Source organism: Oryctolagus cuniculus, chromosome 13 (assembly GCF_964237555.1).
Source record: "Oryctolagus cuniculus chromosome 13, mOryCun1.1, whole genome shotgun sequence".
Lineage (NCBI taxonomy): Eukaryota > Metazoa > Chordata > Mammalia > Lagomorpha > Leporidae > Oryctolagus > Oryctolagus cuniculus.
The window spans coordinates 64,133,643-64,156,342 of NC_091444.1; the positions used below are offsets into that span (position 1 = coordinate 64,133,643).

Sequence of the window (22,700 nt, forward strand, 5' to 3'; positions counted from 1 at the left end):
TCAAATAGGAGATCTCTTGTTCAGTGAATTAAAATATTTGTGCAAGAAACTCTATTGATGCCAATAGATCCAGAGAACTAATGGCTCAGGGAGAGACCTTGCTGGGCGGGAGAGGAGCCAGAGACCCAGGGACAGCCGCCTCCACAGCTCAGGCCCTGCCCCCAGCAGCCTTCACGGCCTGGAAGGAGCGTGTCTAACCCTGCTACCTTGTATGAAGAAGGGACGTGTAATGCCACTTTGGAATAACCCAAACAGAACATGACAAAACCAGAGAATTCGTGTTTACTTATATCCCCTTTCCTCTTCCTCTTTAGCTGGAAAAGACTCTTCTTATGAATGCTTGTCTGATGTTCAAACAATCAAATCTTAGAGAAATGACTGCATTTTAGAAGGGCCAGGAACAGCCCTCATGTAATTCATGTGTTTGCTTTCCATAAAATGGATCGGATGTGGAAATTAATTGGGAAAGTATACATACAGAGGAATCACTTACTGCCATCAAGTTTGCTTGATTTTTGCTCACCTGTTGGGGCTATAAATCATATTGGGGTGTGAGGTAGGGGATTTGTTTGGGAAAGGAGAGGGAAGTAGAGAGAAAGGAAGTGAGTAAGAGGAGGAAGGGGAAACAGAGAAAAACAAAGTGAGGAGGAGGAGGGACACAGACCTGACCCAGCTGCCCAGCTGCCCCCTCTCTGATTATCAGAGCTCAACAATGTGCACAGAGAACAGGACTTCCAGAAGTCTGAAGTTCAAGAGTCCCAAGACCTGACTCCACTCATTTTCATGATGGTGTCAGCAAGTCCTGTGCCCTTCCCAAAGTCCCACCTCCGGCTTCACTTGGGCTAATCTTCCACCAGGCTCTGTCTTCTCTCTCTAGTGAGATGAGTGAATTCATTCTCCACAGGCTTCAGAAATGCTTAGCCTTGCAATCTGCTGGCGCTGTGTTCTCACCCTGGGGTGGCAGGGTCTGGGCCGACTCTTCTTCACTGTGAAGCAAATGGAATCAGGAGGTCCTGAGCACTGGGGATTGGCAGCTGTGAGGCAGTAAGCGAGTGGCAGCCCAGACCGAGCCAGGGCTGCTGCGACTCACCCCCGAGTGACCACAGCCCCGTCACGGAGCTCATGCCTGTTTTACTTCTCTGATTATGTTCTCCCAGGATTTTTTTTTTTTTTTTAAATAAATTGTGTGTGTGTGTGTGTGTGTGTGTGAGAGAGAGAGAGAGCGAGAGAGAGCGAGCGAGCGCTACCATCTGCTGATTCCCTCCCCAAATGCCTACAGCAGCCTGCTCTGGGCTGAGCTTGAAGGCAGGAGCCAGGAACTCAATACAGGACCATTACTTGAGCCATCACTTGCTGCCTTCCGGGATCTGCATTAACAGGAAGCTGGAGCAGAAGACTTAAACCAAGCACTCCAACATTGAATGTGGCGTCTTAACTGTCTTAACCGCTAGGCCAAATGTCTGCCCCTTCCAGGATTCTTGATGAGCTAAACCTAACCTAGCCAAGATACTTTTCACAAAAAGGTAATAGCGTAATGATGTGAGGAGGTTTTTTTCATTCATCTGTTTCTGTTTTGTTCTCTACAGTTGACTTCCTTTCCTTTTTTTTTTTTTTTTTTTTTTTACAGGCAGAGTAGACAGTGAGAGAGAGAGACAGAAAGGTCCTGCTTTTGCCGTTGGTTCACCCTCCAATGGCCGCCACGGCCGGCGCTCTATGGCCAGAGCACCACGCCGATCCGAAGGCAGGAGCCAGGTGCCTATCCTGGTCTCCCATGGGGTGCAGGGCCCAAGCACTTGGGCCATCCTTCACTGCACTCCTGGGCCACAGCAGAGAGCTGGCCTGGAAGAGGGGCAACCGGGACAGAATCCGGCTCCCCGACCAGGACTAGAACCTGGTGTGCCAGCGCCGCATGGCGGAGGATTAGCCCATTGAGCCACGGCGCCAGCCTTGACTTCCTATTATTGCATCTTCCTATTATTGCATCATCTGAGGCTTCAATCACTGTCCAGCTCTTGTATTCTGGGATGCTCATGGATCTTTATTGAGCTTCAGTGAGGGGAGGGTGCAGTATTTAGCCCTGGAAGAGCACAGCATAGGAGTCTTGGTCCCACAGGGAAGCCAAATACCACAAACCTCCCAATGACAATCCCTCTCCCATGGCAGCATATGCCTGCAGTATACTTGAGAGCAGATGAGGATCAGATCGCTGCTAAAAATGCAGAGACCGATGGGGTGCTCAGCACCAGGAGTCTTGATCAGGGACGCCTTTCAGGGGGAGTAGAGTGAGAAGACAGGAAACCACACAGCAGGGCAGGGCGAGGGTGAGGCAAGGGACACATTTGTCTCTGGTGCAAATCTAAGGGTGTACCAAAAACATAGTGCTCAAGGTGAAGAATATTTAAATGCAATATTTTTTTAAAAATCCCAGTTGTTACAAAGCTAATAACGAGCAAGATGTCAAAGTGTTAAATACGGATGGGTATCACTGGTCTTTCCTATTTTTTTCAGGCTGTGAGATGGCTTCACTGAAGAGACTTCAAGTGGGGAAGGAGAGCACCTGAACTTAGCATTGGTGATCACCAGAAAGGTAGGGAAGATTCACTTAATTCTTTCAAAAAGATAAGTGTGGCTGGGACAGAAAGCGGAGGCTGGGGCATGGCACAAGGTGAAACACGGGAAAGAGATATTCGAGTCATTGAAGGCGGGATGAGAAGGCAGGGAGAACAAGCCCGCAGGATTCACCCTGGGGGAGATTGAACCTGGTGAGGGACGTTCCATAAAGTGATGATAGTCTCTGTGTGCAGGTGGGGTGGAAAGGGCAAGGGATTTCCTGTAGAGAAGGCAGTTAGGATAGATATGGACGAAGAGAAGCAGTGTCTGCTAAGGAGTAGCTGTGAGAACAAGAGAACAAGAGGAAGAGAACAAGAAAGAAAACTGGTGGAACCCAATCCTTTGGATGAGGGGAGAAATAAAAAAAGGCAGAAAAAAAAAAAAGAGACACCTGTTAGCCTCTGGGTGGATTTCAGCCTGAACCACCCATGAGATCTTTAACAGCAACTGGCTTGCTGAGGACTGGTGGCAGCACTGAAGGATGGCAATGTGGGAGAGCCACGCTAGGCACAGTCTTATGTATGTAGGGGAGATTTGACCTTAGTGGGAGCAAAGAGCACAAGAGAATGGCTCAACACCAGTGCACGGAAGAGCAAGAATTTTTCTCACCACTCAGTGTTCCCCAAGAGTTTAGTGTTGCCTACATTTGAGAATATTGGGTCTTTGCCATCTTTGTCATATGAAACTGTCCTGTGTATCTCAGAGCAATTTTGGTTCTTGCTCCTCTCCCTTTCCACCATCTCCCTCCATCAAATGCCAGTAGCACGTTCCAATCATTGGGACAATTGGATAAGGCCCCACACATATCCAGTACCCTCCCCTACTCACCCCCATGGAGTGGCTGACCCTCCAAACAGGACCACTTAGAAATCCTTCTGAGAGAAAGAGAATCTGGATTCAAGAAGAGTTGTCCAAGAGATACCAAGAGGTAATAGTGCAGCAGAAAACCCTAAGGCAGGGGTTGCTGTTGAACTAGTGGTTGAGGGATCTGCATCCCACATCAGACTATCTGGGTTTAATACCTGGCTCTGGCTCCTGAGTCCAGCTTCTGGCCATTGCATACCCTGAGAGGCAATGGTGATGGCTCAAATAATTGAGTTCCTGCCACTCAAATGTAAGATCCAGCTACTGGCTTGTCCCAAGCCCAGCCCCAGCTCCAACTGTTGCAGGCCATCTGGGAGCGAACCAACAGATGGGTGTGCTCTCTCTGTCTCAAATACATAAACAAATAAACAGAAAAATAAATGAAAATTAGGAAATAAAGAAAACCCAAAGGCAAAAATGTTCCTACGAGCTGAGTAATCAGTGGTGCCAAAAGTAACAGGAAGATCAAGGCATAAGGACACCCTGAGAAATAGAAGACACCTGGGGAGGTGTGTCTTATTACACCTGTTGATAATTGAAAATAATTAGGTGTTGTCCTATGTGGTCAGCTGTATTTTTTCAGGCAAGGCCCAAGTTGTATGCTTAATTATTATACTCATATTCACACAGTTACACAATCTGAGAATCTAGCCTTTTTCAGAATCCATTTATTTAATACATCTTATTTGTATATATGTTTGTAATGTGGACTGATTCATAAGAGTGTGGTTCTATAAGCAAAAATGTTATCTCGTTGTTGTCACATATCCATTAATGCCATCTGTGAAGCTATCTGTAGGATGACAATATGCAAATTTTCCTTTTACTTCTTTCTAAATGTAAAGAATATTTTTGTGGGTGTGTGTGGAAATAAAAGGACAACACTGTCACTTAACTATGAACTTGCTCAGCTATAAATGGCAACTTTTATAATGAAATGTGCTTAGAAGAACCTGATGCTGTTTTTTCCTTATTAGTCAAAACCTTCAAAGATGTTGGGGCTCTTGACCAGCATTTCTTTCTGTATGGAGTTTACCCTTGAACTCCATGAAGATTCTGTTATGGTTCCATCTTTTAGACTAGCCTCTCTTGGAAGGGAAATGGAGAAAGTAATTTTGATGTATTATTTTTCATTCTGTTTAGTCTAGTCTTGCAGTTGGACACTTAATTTGGCATATGGTCTTGAGCATGGTCATGGTTGTCCATCTCCACTGAGTTCTCTTGGTTATACTGAACCAAATCAGATAAAATTTTGTGTATTTCTGCTTAATGTGCTATCAAAGTTTCCCCTAAATTGTTGGTGTTGGAGGACTGCATCACTCCGTTAGCTGTAGGCCCCACATTCTCCCCAGATGGGAAAATAAACTACAGAATAATATTTCTCCACATAAAATACTACCCTTAAAGGTTCTTAATTCCTCTTTCTGAATCTCATAGTGTCAACAGAGGTCTTTTTTCCTTCTCATAATATTCAAAATGATCTGCCCTTTTATGAATGCCTTGAGACTATCACACAAAGCTAACGGTGAGGGAGCAGATGCCTCATTCAATTCCAAATAGAAGGAAATCTGTTGTCTCAAATAATCCCTAAATTCAGGCACTTTCAGACAGCTATTATCAAGAGACCACATTCTAAGAGCAGATGTGTTATTAAGGCTGAGAAATGTTATGAGGACTTCGTGATCTGACAAATGATTTCCATCTATCCAACATTCCAACATTTTGCTTTTTAATAAATTAGAGATTAAAATATCCAGTGTGGGGAGACAAGTTAGGTAAGGTGGTTGGGAACTAGAGTTGTAATGGATGCTTCATTTCCATGCAAAATCTCTCTCAATTATGCTCATAGGTCCCTTTTATATATAAAGTCTGTTCATTTGACTAAAGCAATTATGATGTATTTTAATCTCTGTATTCAGTCCTGTGGCTCCTTCCCACAGATATGAAACACAGCTCCTGCTTTTCAGTGGGGAATGAAAAACAAATACATCCAGGCTTTGGTTGTCCCACCTAAATGTGCTCAATCACTTCTTTATGTCATTAAGTTTACCTTTTTGTGATTACTCTAGTTAGAGCCTTTTCAGAGAGGCAATTACTGAAAAATTCTGCTGAGGGCTAAAACTCTCCTTTTCTTGTATGAGTGTGGTTATCTGCTCCTAAGCCTCTTTTTCTTGTTTGTTTTTAAGGTGCAATAGAGTTCTTACATTCTTGGAATAATAGACTCTTCTTCTGGGTTCAAGTGAATGTTTTGCCCAGTCCCATTCAGAATCACCAAGTGTCCCATCCTGTCACAAATCGTACATTCCTCAGCACTTGCAAACTACTTATTACCCAGGGGATGCACTTTGATCTCCCCACAATACCTGTGGTGCTGGGAGGCTTTTACATAATCCTATCCTTGTCAAATATAATAGAACTTAGATCCAGGTGAACATCAATTACTGTAAATAACCTGGAAAGCAACAAAGGCACCCAGATTCTCTTTAGCAGATTTGTTCCCAACTGTACACATACTGGGATTTCTATTTCAATTGACCTTAGAGAAAGTAAGAACAGAGCATGTTCTTGATCAGCTCAACATTTGTCGACGGTTCCTTGGTAGACAGTTTAGGAGCAGAAGTAAATCATCTCTTAATATTCTCCTTATGTCTGGTAGTACTATCTTTGACCTTCAGCATCAGAATTTGACAGCTAGATTTCAAAATAAATGACATTCACATTATAATTTTAAAAATGTGTTAAATTGTCAAAATCCTAAACATGGAAATGTAGCATAAGAAAAAGAATGGGACGCCGTGTTTGGGTCCAGGGGCAACTCTCCTTTGCACAAGCAGTCCCCAGGTCTGCTGCGAGGGTAAACGGACCTCCGTGTGCATGCTGCTGGCAGGGACGGTACCACGCTCCTATTGTGCTTCTTCACACCAAAACACTTCTGATTTCTACCCTTAACAAATTTAAGCTTTATAGATGCCATCATCCAAAACATATTCACTTACGTATTCAAAGGTCCATTTAGCCCCCACTATGTGCAATATGAAATAAATGTATTTGAAAAGCCTTCAGGCATACAAAGAAACTTACCCTGGACCACAAAATTGGTAAATTGTAATCCAATTGAAGCAGGCATTTCAAGAACACAGGATCGTGCATAAGGAGTTGAAAGAACCCTGAAATTAGTGGCAACTTTGCCATTTGCAAACCTGGTGATTTAGGCATGTCACTAAGACCCTGGTACCTCAGAGGCTTTCTCTCTCCAAAGTGGACATGGCTGGGTCAGGAGTTTGGTGCAGCGGTTAAATTGCTGCTTGGATTACCCGCATCCTAGATGGGAGTGCTTGGGCTCCAGTCCAGGCTCCTCTCCCATTTGCAGCTTCCTGTTAATGTGCACCCTGGGAGGCAGCAGATGAAGGCTGAAGTATTCCGGTCCCTGCCATCCGTGTGGCAGGATTGAGTCCCGGGTTTTGGGCTTCAGGCTGGCCCAGCCCCAGCTGTTGTGGGAGTAAACCCGTGGGTGGACGATATCTCTGCCTCTCTCTGTCTGTCTTGATCTCCACCTTGCAAACAAAGGAGATAAATAAAAATTTTCAATGGGCCTGACTGAGAAAGTACCTACTATATGCCAGGGTATTCCAAAAAGTTAATGGAAAAATGAAATTTAAAAACTAAGTTCATTTTGTTGTAATTTTTTTTGATGTCTATGCATAGCTTTTTTCACACATTTTCAGTACACTTTTTGAAGACCCCTTGTATAATCACATGTTGAACCCTTTTGGGAATACAAAGATAAGTCACATATAGACCTATTTAAGTTTCAGCAGTTAGAGGACCAGACATACACATACTTATGACACAAGAAAGAAGAAAAAGATTGAGTCAGTAAGCGGGGCACAGGTTGCTGCCGATGTCCAAGCAAGCAGGTCATGACTTGCATTTGGGGATAATGGGAAGGAAAAATACATTTTATATGGAGTTTAGAGCGTGGGCAGGGTTTGGAGGTACAGAGGCAGACAGAATTTTACCCTTGGCACAGGGAGCAAGAGGGAAGGCACTCAGAATTGGGATGAAGCCCAAACGTTTATAGGAAACTCCAGGCTCTCTGGAAGGCCTCACATTATGTTCTTGTTTTTTGGGTTTTTATAGTTGCTTGCTTGTTAGTGTATTTTTGTGAGTAATACTCTTGGTCTTATTTCTGGGTTTAAGGGAATTCGTCCAAGAAAAGATTTTTAAAAGTGTGTTGGGGGAGAGGTAGGAAAGTAACGCAGAGGGTCCTGGATTAGATGAGGGCCGCAGGGCCAAGGGGAGGGATGGGCATTGTGGAGGCGGAGGCGAGGCCAAGCCAAGAACCAGAACATGCAGAGGTGCGAGCAGGAGTCAGGGCGGCTGGGGCGGTCATCCTCACCTATTGGCATCTGTGCTCTCCGTGACAGGTTGGCATCTGCTGAGTCAGGGAGCCAGGGGTGGAGACAAGAGAGTCCTGGGGAGGGTTTAGGAGACCTGATGAAGTGGGGGAGGAAAGCCAACGCCGGCTTCTGCAGAGGAGCTGCTGGGGCCCAGCTGACATCAGGAGTCACGTGTTTGCGACGGAGCCAGACCGGGAGGGGGATCTCCTCCAGAAATCTGAGTGCAGGAGGATCCAGGGGAAGGAGACAAGAAGAGAGAAGACAGATGGAGGAAACGTGATGGAGCCTGGTCATGGGGCAGGCGGAAGGGATGCAATCAGTGATAGAATTCTGTAAGCAACAAGGACGGAGCCTCATCGTGGGGTTGAGGGAGGCTTTGGGCACTGCATGGGTATTATTTTTTCTGACTAGAGAGAGGGAGGATTTTCAGCAAATCTTCTCTCTCTGAAGGTTACTGTATTGGGTATTTGGTTTCATCTGGCCCTATTAAAAATGGCAAATGAGTGAATTTTCAAGGATTTTTTTAAAGTGAACATTAAAAAAAAGAATAGAAAGGAAATGTGTAAGTATACTTTGGTGTGCCATTAGGTGAATGCATTGTTACACTTGGAAACAGTCTAACTCAAGGAGAGCAAATAGCTTTAAACTAATAAACCAAGTCCTCCTGCTGGATGCGGTGTACTTGGAGTGCGGTGTGGGAAATACTGGGGACCAGTAAGAATTGGCGGAGAGTGCATTGGTTATGGTAGGGAAGGCACAGAAGAGGAGAATGGCAAACGTATTCCATACCCTTACCATGCATTACGTGTAAATGGAATATGAGTTTTGTATTTTTTTTAAAGATTTATTTATTTATTTCAAAGTCAGAGTTACACAGAGAGAGGAGAGGCAAAGAGAGAGAGGTCCTCCATCCGATGGTTCACTCCCCAGTTGGCCACAAAGGCCAGAGCTGTGCCGATCCGAAGCCAGGAGCCAGGAGGTTCTTCCAGGTCTCCCACACAGGTGCAGGGGCCCAAGGACTTGGGCCATCTTCTACTGCTTTCCCAGGCCACAGCAGAGAGCTGGATGGGAAGTGGAGCAGCCGGGACTTGAACCGGCACCCATATGGGATGCCGGCAGTTCAGGCCAGGACGTTAATCCACTGCGCCACAGCACTGGCCCCCGAGTTTTGTATTTTTTAGATATGTCATCAAAGCAGTATAAAATCTTCTGCAAATAATGTAATCGGTTATTATTACCTATCCATAAAATACATTGTTTAACTATATCCTTATAAATTACAAGTTTTTTTCCTTTAAAGGTTTACTGATTTATTTGAAAGACAGTTACAGAGAGACACAGAGGGAGAGTCACACACACACACACACACACACACACACACAGATCGTCTATCCACTGGTTTACTCCCCAAATGGCCACAATGGCTGGAGCTGGGCTGTTCCTAAGCCAGGAGCCAGAAGTTTCTTCTAGGTCTCCCATGCAGGTGCAGGAATCCAAGGACTTGGGCCATCTTCCACTTCTTTCCCAGGTGCACAATCAGGGAGCTGGATCAGAAGTAGAGCAGAAAAGACTTGAACCAATGACCCTATGGGATGCCAGCACTGCAGGTGGCTGCTTAACCTGCTACACCACAGCAACAGCCCTGCAAGTATTTTTTTAGTTAGAAATCCCTTTGTGCTCTTGCATGGAAGACAATATATTAAAAATTATCATAATGTGAGCAGCATATTTTGTCAGATGAGTGTATATCTTTCCCCTAAGTTAAACTGCTAACTGGAAAAATGTTTGGTTAAAGTGAACTATGTTCGTGGATACATGGTTGTAATATCTTTCAGTTGCTGAGAGCTCTAAGAGCCCTTGTGCTATGGTGCAGCTGGTTAAGCCATTGCTTACAATGCTGGCTTCCCATATCAGAGTGCTTGTTCCAGCTCCCTGCTAATGTACCTGGGAGGGCAGTGGAAAATGGCCCAAATTCTTGGGCCCCTGCCATCTATGTGGGAGACCAAGATGGGGCTCCTGGCTTCTGGCTTTGGTATGGCCCAGATCTGGCCATCTTAGGAGTGAATCAGCAAATGGAAAATCTTCCTCTCTTTATTGTTCTGCCTTTCAAAAAAAAATCTTAAAAAAATGCATCTACCTAGGTTTGCTTTAAAAACAGATGAATATGGAAGGCAAAACTGTACCAGTGAGTATTTTTTATTTTTTTAACTTTTATTTAATAAATATAAATTTCCAAAGTACAGTTTATGGATTACAATGGCTTTCCCCCCCATAACTTCCCTCCCACCCGCAACCCTCCCCTCTCCCGCTCCCTCTCCTCTTCCATTCACATCAAGATTCATTTTCAATTATCTTTATATACAGAAGATCAATTTAGCATATATTAAGTAAATATTTCAACAGTTTACACCCACACAGAAACACAAAGTGTAAAGTACTGTTTGAGTACTAGTTATAGCGTTAATCAACAATGTACAACACATTAAGGACAGAGATCCTACATGAGGAGTAAGTGCACAGTGACTCCTGTTGTTGACTTAACAATTTGACACTCTTGTTTATGGCATCAGTAATCACCCTAGGCTCTTGTCATGAGTTGCCAAGGCTTTGGAAGCCTTTTGAGTTCACCAACTCCGATATTATTTAGACAAGGTCATAGTCAAAGTGGAAGTTTTCTCCTCCCTTCAGAGAAAGGTACCTCCTTCTTTGGTAGCCTGTTCTTTCCAACCAGTGAGTATTATCAATTGATAATTCCATGTGTGTGAACTAGAGTTGGGTGAGCCTGTGGTATCATTCATCTGATCCTGCTTGGCTCCTCTTCTCTCACACTACCACAGCCTAGGTGTGGGTCCAGGTTTTGTTGCATACTCTGTTCTTTAATATGGGATATCAACCTAGGAAAGCCAGGACCACTGGCCAGCTGAACATGGACAAAGTAAACACAAAAGTCATAAGTAAAGGTGGTCCTCTGAAAAATCCAAAGGCAATGCCAGCTTGTAACCTAGACAGGGTGTTTCTGGGGTTCAAGTATAAATAGTTTCTCTAACTCAGAAACAAATCTAACATATTAAGTGTTTCATTGAAGGCGAGTTTTGCACTGAGTTTATTTTAAAATGTATCTTGAAAAGCTGGTGGTCCAAATTTTCCCAGAGACTCACACATGATGAGAATCTGTCTCTTTATATTTAGCTGCAGGCCACCTAACAAGTTCTTAGGCGAAACACGTTATTTTGCTAGCACAAGAAGAATAAATACTGTATTTGGAAAGTTCCAGTGTTCTTTAAAATATCGCTGTTTCCATAGCAATAACATAATGTACTAAAGAGTAGAATAGTGTTTCTTTAGAAACCACGTGTACGGATGCATGTCCCTGTGAAGGGCCTTGAAGCATCTCACCTGCCTGTGGTCCAGAGATGGAACAATAGCAATCAAATCAATGATCCTCTTATGAAATGAATCTTGGCCAATGTTTTACAGCCTCATTAAGAACTGTCAGCCTTCTTGTTTTTGGTCATCCAAACACTATCTTCTTAGGGTCTTTGCTCTTAAAGGGTGGAAAAGAAATCTCTATTTATTCACTCAAATATTTATTAAGCATCGATGATACGCCAAGTACAGTTTTAGGCATGGGGGGCCTCAGTCCATTACAAAAGGGACTTTCTAAAAGGGAAAACAAGCAAATTCTTTTTATACAAAAAGGAGCCATATTATGTGCAAATGTGCATAGAAAAGTGCTCCTTGATAATGCTGGTGACTTTTTTTTTTTTTTTTTTTTTTTACTTTGCAGGAATACAACATGAAAGAGTAACATATTCAAAAGGTATAGAATAAGGGAAAATGGAAGGGAAGGCTGGGAATAATACGAGGGGCCTTCAGGAAGAAGTTTTTGGAAAATGGAATCAAGAGGTAAGTTTGCTTTGGTGCAAACAATTTTTAAAATTCATGCATAGTTTATTTTCATAAGACACATTTTTCCATGAACTTTTTTGAGGATCTTTCAACCACTGATTCCCAAGTTGCTCTGCCAGGGATACTTATGGGGTAGATTTAGGATGGACCCCGTTGTCTCAAGGGTGGTAGGGCGTTTGGACAACTAAAGTCTAACAAATCAACAGGAGGACTTGGGGGAAATGTTCTATGTGAGTGGACACTCTTTCATGGGAGGTATTCCTTGGGACGTTGCTAGGATGAGACTATAATCTTTGTAACACACGAGGCTGGAAGATTCTTCGGGAACCCACCTTCTCTTTATTTTGACTTGGAGTTGCATGCCTTTGCCTTCCTGTAACCCTCCAAAATTGTTTTGTGCTGATTTTCTCCTGATGAGCCCCACCTTGCTCTGTAGCCCCAGCACCGACTCCCCAAGAGCCTCCTTGGGGAAGTGAACGGGTGGTGGGAATGTCACCGCAAAGGTCACTTCTCTGGTTAACTAATGGCCGTCTGGCATCTGGCAAGGGGGATGCAGGTCACAAATGTCTCCATGCTGGGCCCGTCACTATTCAGAGAGAACAGTGGAGGGATCAGAGGGTCCCCACCCCCTCCCCGAGGCCACACATCTTTGTCTCCCACACAAGGCTCCACTTGTGCTTTCAGTAGCAAAACCTTGACATACTTAATGTCTTAAGAAATCTGCGCCTATCTGCCCAAATGCAAGGTCCCTTTGTGCAGCCTCGCCGGTGCCTGGTCATCAGCAAGCAGCAACCTCTTGACTCCGCCAGACTTTGAAAGGTTCAGCTAAACTGTCCACACGGCCGCAAAGAGCTCTTGGCTGCAACTTGTCTCCAGCCGCCCTGGGAGCAGAAAGACCTTCGTGGGCCAGACGCGGGGTCACAGAGTCAAAAAAGCTCTGGGGGCAGCCGCCCTTTCTTCAGAATCAGACAGGCTGACCAGCAAACCTGAATGCCTCCCCGGACTCTGCTAATAAATCAGTGAGCAGCAGCAGGGGCGCCGCACGGGTGCCGAAACATGAGCGCAGACTTTCAAGCAAAGCATTTCAAAGTTTTGCTTTTGCCCCCAGTGGAACCAGAAGTCCCAGAGCAGGGGGGGAAAGCCTAACTCTATCAAGGAGGGGAATTTGGGGTTGCCAGCCTCACAATTCTGTTAACCACCGTGATTCTCCCCAGATGTTCTTTCTTAAATGCAAAAGCAACATTTTCTTGCCAAGAAATGGCACGATTGATCAAGCCTTCCTTAAATCATTTCATCTTATCCACTCTCGTCTGAAGGAGCAGATATTGCATTAATATTAATTTTCGGGTTGGCTCCCTTGAGAGAGAAATGCCCCCAGTAACCCCCTTCCAATTACTGCCACCACCGCGGGGATGTGAATTTAGAGGAGGAAGCTACCGAGGCAGGGGCTGCAGTTGTTTTATTAGCAACAGCTGGTGCCAGTCCTCTGCCTGATTCTTTCTTTTTTCTTCTTTTTCTTCTTCTCCTTTTTTTTTTTTTTTAAATGCTATGCTTGTCAGATCCAGCTTCTCGAGACTGGATGGCAAAGGGTAAGACAAGAACACGGCGTATTTCAGCTTTTGCATGCAGAAAAGGAGCTTTATGCTAAACAGGGTGCAGGCAGCGTTTCGAAGCTGATTAAGAAACTTTACATAAGAGTTTTGCTCTCAATATTGCGTAGGTAACACTTGAGCAATTAGACAAACACATTAAGCCACTGAAACCACCTGTAAGATTTGAAAAAAAAAAATCCTGTTGTCTTCCCTTCTCATTTGCTCAAGATGCTTGAATAGCCAGGAAAATGTGGGCTGCACGTGTCTTACGCTTACCCCATGGGAACTTTGTGGATGGTGCTGATCAAGGGTGGGGCTGGACTCCTTCTGTGTTAGAAACAGTCGACCATCAAAAGGAAATCTGTGCCATTTGCCCAGCAGAGAAATAAATCTTCCTTTACTCACTTTTGCCCTGGTTTCTATTTAAGATACCCAAATGGCTACTATTTCATCTTATTTCATGTTTGGAATTCCAGGTAGCACTTCCAGATAGATGGAATTCACATATGGAATATATATTTGACAGAAACTTTTGGCTAGTTTAACATGTTCTCTTTGTAATTGTAGCTATTTCATTTCCACTGTTTTCCCTAATCTGATCAAAATTGGATGAGTTTCATATATGTTTTACATTACTGAGCACATACCGTACTGTCAGAGTTATTCTAAAAATATCAATTATATATATATGTATGTTATATATATAGTTCCTGCAAACAAGAAAACAAGGATTAGAATAAGAAAACACATTGCAAGATTTGTAGGAAAGGGACATGGCTAAGATATGGATTATTTGTTCATCTTCATAAATAATAACAGTTGGGAAGAAAATGGTTAATAGTCTCCAAAACGTGGACCCATGTTGTTCCTGCCTCTTGGAAAGAGGCTAGAGCAATGGCAAATGGAAAGAAATCATGCTGTCCTCCCTTTTTCTTTCATGTGTAACAAATTTAAGACATACATTTCTTCCTTATGGATCAAATATTCTTAAAAGTGAAAATTTATATGTATATATAAATTTATATATATATATCAGTAAAATTTATAGGACTAGTGGTGGACACCTTGGTGGACTCTTAAAAAGAGCAGCAACAAGAACACTGGAGGCTGGCGCCGCGGCTCCCTAGGCTAATCCTCCACCTTGCGGCGCCGGCACACTGGGTTCTAGTCCTGGTCGGGGCGCTGGATTCTGTCCCGGTTGCCCCTCTTCCAGGCCAGCTCTTTGCTGTGGCCAGGGAGTGCAGTGGAGGATGGCCCAAGTGCTTGGGCCCTGCACCCCATGGGAGACCAGGAGAAGCACCTGGCTCCTGCCATCGGATCAGCGCAGTGAGCCGGCTGCAGCGCGCTGGCCGCAGCAGCCATTGGAGGGTGAACCAACAGCAAAGGAAGACCTTTCTCTCTGTCTCTCTCTCTCACTGTCCACTCTGCCTGTCAAAAAAACAAACAAACAAACAAACAAAAAAAAACCCCAAAACACTGGAAACTCATAGAACCTCCGTGGAGCTGTGTCATGAATGGTTCGTTCCCTGGTCTTCCTTTTGTGGTTAGATCCCCAGGAAGTTCATAGCAAAGGAAGCAGATATTCCCGCTGTTGACTGCCTTGGCCTGTCTGTATGATGTTTCAGTGGGTATGGACTTGGAGGAATTGATTTGCTTCTTCAAACTTACAGAGTACAGTATTCCAGGAGGAAGAATGCACCACATCCTGAAGAATATTATTTTTAAGGTTTATTTATTTATTTATTTGAAAGTCATAGTTACACAGAAAGAGAAGGAGAGACAGAGAGAGAGAAAGAGGTCTTCCATCCGCTGGTTCACTCCCCAATTGACCGCAACAGCCGGAGCTGCGCTGATCTGAAGCCAGGAGCCAGGAGCTTCTTCTGGGCCTCCCATGAGGGTGCAGGTGCCCAAGGACTTGGGCCATCTTCTACTGCTTTCCCAGGCCACAGCAGAGAGTTGGATTGGAAAAGGAGCAGCCGGGATGAACCAGTGCCCATATGGGATGCTGGCACTGCAGGAGTTGGCTTTACCTGGCCTAAAGAGAATTAATTTTAGATGTCCTAAAACCTGTTGTAATAGGCATAATAATGCCCTTCCAAAATGTCTGCATCCTAATCTCTAACCTGCTGACTATATTTTTTTAAAGATTTTTTTTGACAGGTAGAGCTACAGACAGTGAGAGAGAGAGAGACAGAGAGAAAGGTCTTCCCTCCATAGGTTCACTCCCCAGATGGTCGCAACAGCCGGAGCTGCACCGATCCGAAGCCAGGAGCCAGGTACTTATCCTGGTCTCGCATGCAGGTGCAGGAGCCCAAGCACTTGGGCCATCCTCTACTGCTATCCCAGGCCATAGCAGAGAGCTCGACTGGAAGAGGGCAACCGGGACTAGAACGGGCACCTATATGTGATGCCAGTACCACAGGCAGAGGATGCCAGTGCTGGCCTCCCTACTGACTATATTACCATCCATAGCAAAGAGACTTTGCAGATATGATTATGTTAAGGGTCCTGAGATGGGGAGAAGGGTCCTCGACTTTCCAGGTGGCCCAGTGTAATGGTGAGTCCTTAAAAAGTAGAGGCAGGGAGCTGGTGGTTTAAACCACCACCTGCAGTGCTGACATCCCATACGGGCACCCATTTGAATCCCAGGTGCTCCACTTTCAATCCAGCTCTCTGCTAATGTGCCTGGGAAAGCAACAGAGGATGACCCATGCGTGGGCCTCTGCACCCATATGGGAGACCTCGCTGAAGTCCTGGCTCCTGGCTTTGGCCTGGCTCAGCCCTGGCACTTGTGGTCATTTGTGGGGGGTAAACCAGTGGATGGAAGACCTCTGTCTTTTTTTCTGACCCTCCCTCTCTTTCTGTAACTCTGCCTTTCAAATAATCTTTAAAAAAAAAAAAAAAGAGGAAGCAGAGGCAGAAGAGTCAGCAGGAGATGTGAGTCCAGGAGAAGCTCAGAGTGATGGAGAATGAGAACTGAACTCGTGGTGCTTGGCTTTGCACATGGGAAAGGGGGGTCACGAGCAGAGGAAGCCTCTGGAAGTCGCCCAAGTCCAGGAAACGAGTTCGCCGTTAAAACCTTCAGAAGGGAACAGAGAGCCTCGTAAACACCACGCTTTTGGTCCAACAAGGCCTGGCCAGACTTCGGCCCTCTGGAAGAGAAAGACACTCCATGTATTTTAAGCCGCTCGGTTCGTGCGCATCCGTTCCAGCAGCAGCAGGAAGCTAACCCATCTGTGGCATGTGCTGCTTTCTGTTTTGGAGGGTTCTATTTGGAATCAGTGACTCTCTCTGCCTCCAGAACACGTATCAGGAAAACTCACTGAGACTCAAGCAGAGACAGAGAAGGAGAGAAACGTGAAGGCTGCGGACGTGGCCTCAGGAAGTGCATCCCACAAAGCTATCATTTCAATCACGTTTTCTGATGGTCCCCCAGAGGAAGCTGTGATCTTAGTTGCAAGCAGTGGTGCACCTTGGATTTCCACGACTGATGTCGGATTTCATTTAGAATTTAAAGACTGAGAGTATGCTTCCGTGTCAGTGAGTCAGGAAGCAGCAATACAAATTGTGACATCAATGCCTCCATTTCTGGTTAATATGTTTACCTCACAACAAACCAGTCAACAGCAAAATCAATATCTTTCATGTTATTCAGGGCCATCTTTTAAATCTGTGGGAGAAGCCTTGATCAAACAGCTCCTTTTTGCTTCATTCTCTTTCATCAGCGGAGTTAGAGGTGGAAAAGACCCACTAGATCATAAATTAATGATCCTGTGTTAATGCAGATGTCCCTGCTAATTAATAAAGGAAGTCAAACGGGAAGCTTGAATACATCTCATTATCATTCGGGCTGAGAGAAAGATTCAAAATTATTTACCTCATATCCAGACAACATTTTTTCCTATTTTACATAAAAAGTGGGTTTAATAAAATCCTGGCCCAAACTCAATCTCAGTGATTATTTGAAATAAATTTTTCACCCCAGCTCAAACCACACAGAAGAAATTCCATGATTCTGTGTCACTGGACAGAGCCCCTGAGCATCATCAGTCACTGTGGGAGCCTCTGGTCTTTCCCCAACTCTTTTGCTGGTTTCTCTGATTTCCTTCTAGTGGCTACCAGAGACAGGACTAGGAACTGCAGGGCTCAGAAAAGATAGACCTCCTGAGTTGTGGAGTAATGGTATAAAATAATACACCTTAGGAATGGAAGCTGGGGTGTGAGTGTTGGGTGCTGTATTTAAAACGTCACTTGAGACACTTGCATCCCATATTCGAGTGCCTAGATTCAAGTCACAGCTCCATTTCAGCCTCTGGCTAATGCGTACCCACGGAGACAGCAGGTGATGGCTCAAATACTTGGGTCCCTACAGCTCACATGGGAGACCCAGATGGGGTTCTTGGCTCCTGGTTTCTATGTGGCCCATTCTGGGTTTTGTAGCCATTTGGAGTGTGAACCAGTGGATGGGCGATTAATCTCTCTTTCTGCCTCTGAAATAAAATCTAAAAATAAATAAATAAAAAATTTTTAAAGATTTATTTGAAACTCAGTGTTATATAGAGAGGGAGACACACACACACAGAGAGAGAGAGAGAGAGAGAGATCTTCCATCTGCTGGCCCACTCCCTAAATGGCTGCAATGGCTGGGATCAGGCCGGGCTGAAGCCAGGAGCCAGAAGCTTCTTCAGGCTCTCTCATGTGGGTGCAGGGGCCCAAGGACTTGAACCATCTTCTGCTGCTTTCCTAGGTGCATTAGTAGGGAGCTGGATTGGAAGTGGAACAGCTGGGACTCAACCGGCGCTCATATGGGATGCCGGTGCTGTAGGTGGCAGCCTGCTATACCACCACAATGCCGGCCCCCATAAATATTTCTTTAAAAATAAAGATGGGAGCTAACAAGAATCAACAGAAGTGAACAAGGAAGCCAAACATCTGTTATGAGCTAGTCTCAGAAATTGCACATATCGTTTCTGTAGTACCCTATTAGTCACACTGATCACCCTATTTATTGTAAGTGGGGACTTCATAAGGACATAGAGGGTCATTTTAGAGGCCACCACACTTGGGGCCGGTGCTGTGGCACAGTAGGTTATTCTTCCGCCTGCGGTGCTGGCTGCTTCTTTTCTGATCCAGCTCTCTGCTATGGCCTGGGAAAGCGGTAAAAGACAGCCCAGGTGCTCAGGCCCCTGCAGCCGTGTGGGAGACCCAGAGGATCCTCCTGGCTCCTGGCTTCGGATTGCCACAGCTTCAGCTGTTGCAACCATTTGGGGAGTGAAACAGCAGATGGAAGACCTTTCTCTCTGTCTCTCCCTCTCAGCGTCTGTAACTCTACCTCTCAAATAAATAAATAAAATCTTTTTTTAAAAAGTAGAGGCTACTACCCAGTGGATTTTTTTCTTTCACAAACCGATACGAGCTGGCCCTGTTGACTTCAACTACAGGAGTACTCTGCGCATTTGCATAAGTGTCTGCCCTAGTTTTCTGCCTCCAGGACGGCAGCACCCATAACCAAGACAGTAGGGCCTTGAGTGGACAGATTGATGTAATTATTACAGAAAAAATTAACCAGCAAGCCAGTCAAGCCTAGGAGATAATTTCCTTCTTTCTCAATACAACCGAGTGAACAACCACACAACACCTCCCGCTTCAGATTCAACCAACTGCTTCAAGGCTTGCTGTTTGGAAAGTCACTGAGCTTACACAGGTTAAGGAAGAGAGCTGTATTCTCTTTTATGTCCTTGACGAAAGTCTCTAAGATAGTTAATGGATAATTCAAGGCTATGATGCTGATGAAATTGACAAAGGTTAAGCAGCACTGGACATGGTTTCAAAATTGTTGGCCAAGTCTTAGATGTGAGTACATGTTGATATCAAAAGCAATGGGACATGATGGTATGTTGTGTTTCTTTATTTATCAAACTAGGTGCATTGAAGCCAAGCATAGCATGTGCTCCCTAAGCCCAGTATCCAGATTTTGTGTCCAAGTCAAACTTTTGTTTGGCAAAGATACTTATAATTTTGGAGATGTCAGTGGCCTTTGAGGTTTCCAAAGGGGGATAACAAACTAGGAATTCTCTGATAGCATCAGTGTGCACCTAATGGACAAAAACCAAGAGCTAGCTGCATTGAAAGATGTCAAAAACTATCTTCAAGGGAAATCACTGATTAGCCAACTCTTCCATGACCTTTACAAATGATTGAAAGAAATGCTCATGATTCTGGAGTAGATGCCTTTATTTGACAGAGATATTGTTTTATATTCCTTTTCTGTTCCAAACTTTAAGTCTTTTGACTGTTTTCCAGAACATATGATTTCACAGTTGTGTGTGGATTCTTTTCCTTAGCAATATTACAAGCCACTTTGAGAGATGTATGAGAACAAAGTTTTTCTGTTGAACCAAAGTTGCATGTTGGTAAGGTTCCAACTAGAAACAGCTACCCTGCCTGATGTGTTGAGGGGACAGACAGTTTTGTTGGCTTTGTGTTTCCGCTGGGAGGACCAGGGCCACACAGGAACGCTGTGGCTTTTGTACCCCATGATGTTGAGTAGTGAAAGTAGAAACCAAGATGCTGAGAACTTATCTTATGTTGCTTTTCCATGACATTTGCTCCAATTGAACTTGGACCTGTGTAAAAAGAGAGAGATGCTGGGGGATATTTCTTTTAATTATTATCTACTGGAAACTAACCTCAGTGCCATGCCATGGTGGTTTTTTGTTTGTTTGTTTGTTTTGTTTTGTTTTGCCTTACTTGACTTTGTATAATAGCATCCCTTGCCACTCTGCACTTGTTTGAAGCAAAATGATGCCATAATAACATGGTTGATAGTAAACACTATTTTTTAAAATGAAAGCAATTATCAAAGCAACAACAAGAGAAATCAAAGAAAAATAAAATTCTCCTAAGACTCCTTGACATATCCCTTGGGAAACCTTACTATATTCATTTGGTTTCTTCTCTTTTCCCCACTACATGGGATTCCTTTGTGAGTTTCAATCTCTTTGTCCCCACAAGAGTTGGTTTTTTCTTGTGATAACCATGTGAGGTAGAAATTACTTACTAATCTTCCCTACTACTATCTAAATCTCAGAGCAATTATCTAACAATGGCAGCCCCATAGTGTGTGCTCATTCAAAATTTATGGAAGGAGTGAATGAATGCAATCATGAAAAAAATAGCTTGCTTGCAGTCTCCACCACTAGCTGGGAAAGTTTTGGTAGAGATATTCTAATATACCTAGCAACTCCAATTTTATATTATCTATGAGCACATCAGGCCAGCAAAACTGAGTATCCTTGTGCATCCGGCACCCAAATCAAAAAGTTTACAGCACCCCAAAGTCTCTTCCAATCACTAACACCCACTCCTAAATAAGGGTAGTTATTATCCTGACTTCTAATTGTGTATGTTAATTTTTAAAAGATCTAATTGGCTTTTTAAAAAAGATATTTTAAAATAATTTAATTTTTAGTAGATTTTATTTACTTGAAAGACAGAGACAGAGATCTTCCAACTGCTGGTGCATTCCCCAAATGCCTGTAGCACCCAGGGTGGGTCAGACTGAAGCCAGGAGCCACAGATTCAGTCTGGGTCTCTCATATGGGTGGCAGGAACTCAATGACTTGAGGCTTCACTTGCTGATTCCTAGGGTACATATTAATAGGAAGCTGGAATCAGAAACAGATCCAGGACCTGAATCTAGGCCCCAGACACTGGCATGCGGGCATCCCACTCAGTTTCCTATGTACTGCTAGTCATCATTCCCAGATACCACTCTAGGAGGGTGTGTGTATAAAATTACTTGGAGTTGATTTATTGCTGCCTAGTGTATCCAGTACTTCTGAAAGTGTTCATGAGAATAAGAAATAAGTTTTTCTCCACCCTAATGGTATAGAGGTGGGTTCTGTGGCCTGGAGTTAACTTACTGCTAACCTTTGGCTTTATCTGTGAATGGTTTTTGGCCTCATAGCTTCCTTCTGCTGACTCTCTTATTTATTTATTTATTTATTTATTTATTTATTTATTTATTGACAGGCAAAGTTAGACAGTGAGAGAGAGAGACAGAGAGAAAGGTCTTCCTTTTTCCATTGGTTCACCCCCCCAAGTGGCCGCTATGGCAGGTGCGTTGCGGCCGGCATACTGCACCAATCTGAAGCCAGGAGCCAGGTGCTTCCTCCTCGTCTCCCATGTAGGTGCAGGGCCCAAGCACTTGGGCCATCCTCCACTGCACTCCTGGGCCACAGCAGAGAGCTGGACTGGAAGAAGAGCAACCGGGACGGAATCCGGCGCCCCGACCAGGACTAGAACCCGGTGTGCCGGTGCCACAGGCCGAGGATTAGCCTAGTGAGTCGCGGCACCAGCCTCTGCTGACTCTAGCAACAGAAATATGACACAGGGTCCCATTGGCGATCATGTGGCACATGGTTTATCTTCCTCTCCAATCTGGGACACACCCAGCTGCCATAACACCATGGAAAGATCCTTACACCCGTGACCTATTCCATTGTCCTTGTTTGCTTGTTTGCTTGCCAGATTGCCACCATTAACTCTCGCTAAAGGCTAGGCAAGTTCTTTGTCAAAAAGCGATGTGCCACTCCTCTGAGAACGCTTTTCCCTTTCACTTGCTTTCACCTGCAACCTGTTATAAGCCCTCTCAATCAGTATTCTGATAAGCGTTGACCTCTACTAAGCATGTAGGACCATGGGCAGTGGGTTGTTCTGAGACATAAGGAAACAAGCCCCTGAAACGTAGCTTCCTAGTTGAAGCAGTTCTGGGAAACACTGACCTAGCAAGTGGTCCTAGGTGTTCACTGTGGGTGTTCATCTCTAAATGGCCATAGACAGTCATGGCAGTGCAAGCTGCATGAAGGGCACTGGGGGAATAGGGAGTCCGTGGCTATAATAAGGGCGATCCAGCAGACAGATACCTGCAGTGCAGGAAGCAAGCAGCTCCAGGTTGTGGTGGGCAGGGCTTCACATCTGTCGAGCTTCAGAGTCAGATGCAAGATTTCCTGCCTGCTGCTCCTAATATCATTTTTATTGTCGCTAACTCAATGTACTGAACCTGGGACTGGCATCCCACATTCCAGATCATGAATCCATCTGCTTACTCCCCGTGGCTAACCTCTTTGGAACTTTGTCTCTTATAGACAAGAAATGGAGGCTATTTCAAGATTCACAGGATTCTTTCTGACCCCTCCTCCCTTTCCCCTATTAATTGATATTCTTTCCTATTGTCTATAAGGAGATGGATTGCAAAAATGCTATTAACAAGAGTGCTAATACACTGAACTGCACCTCCAGTGGATTGGAGCATATCTGTGGC

The 22,700-nt window shown here is 44.4% G+C and overlaps 1 long non-coding RNA gene across 1 annotated transcript; it reads left to right on the top strand.

Moving 5' to 3' along the window:
* Positions 1 to 2,025: 2,025 nt before the first annotated feature.
* On the top strand, positions 2,026 to 21,350 carry LOC103350911 (uncharacterized). Its single transcript, XR_007909993.2, has 4 exons — positions 2,026 to 2,387; positions 2,509 to 2,587; positions 11,662 to 11,780; positions 13,343 to 21,350. It is a non-coding gene; the product is annotated as an uncharacterized lncRNA (long non-coding RNA).
* The last annotated feature ends 1,350 nt before the right edge of the window (positions 21,351 to 22,700 follow it).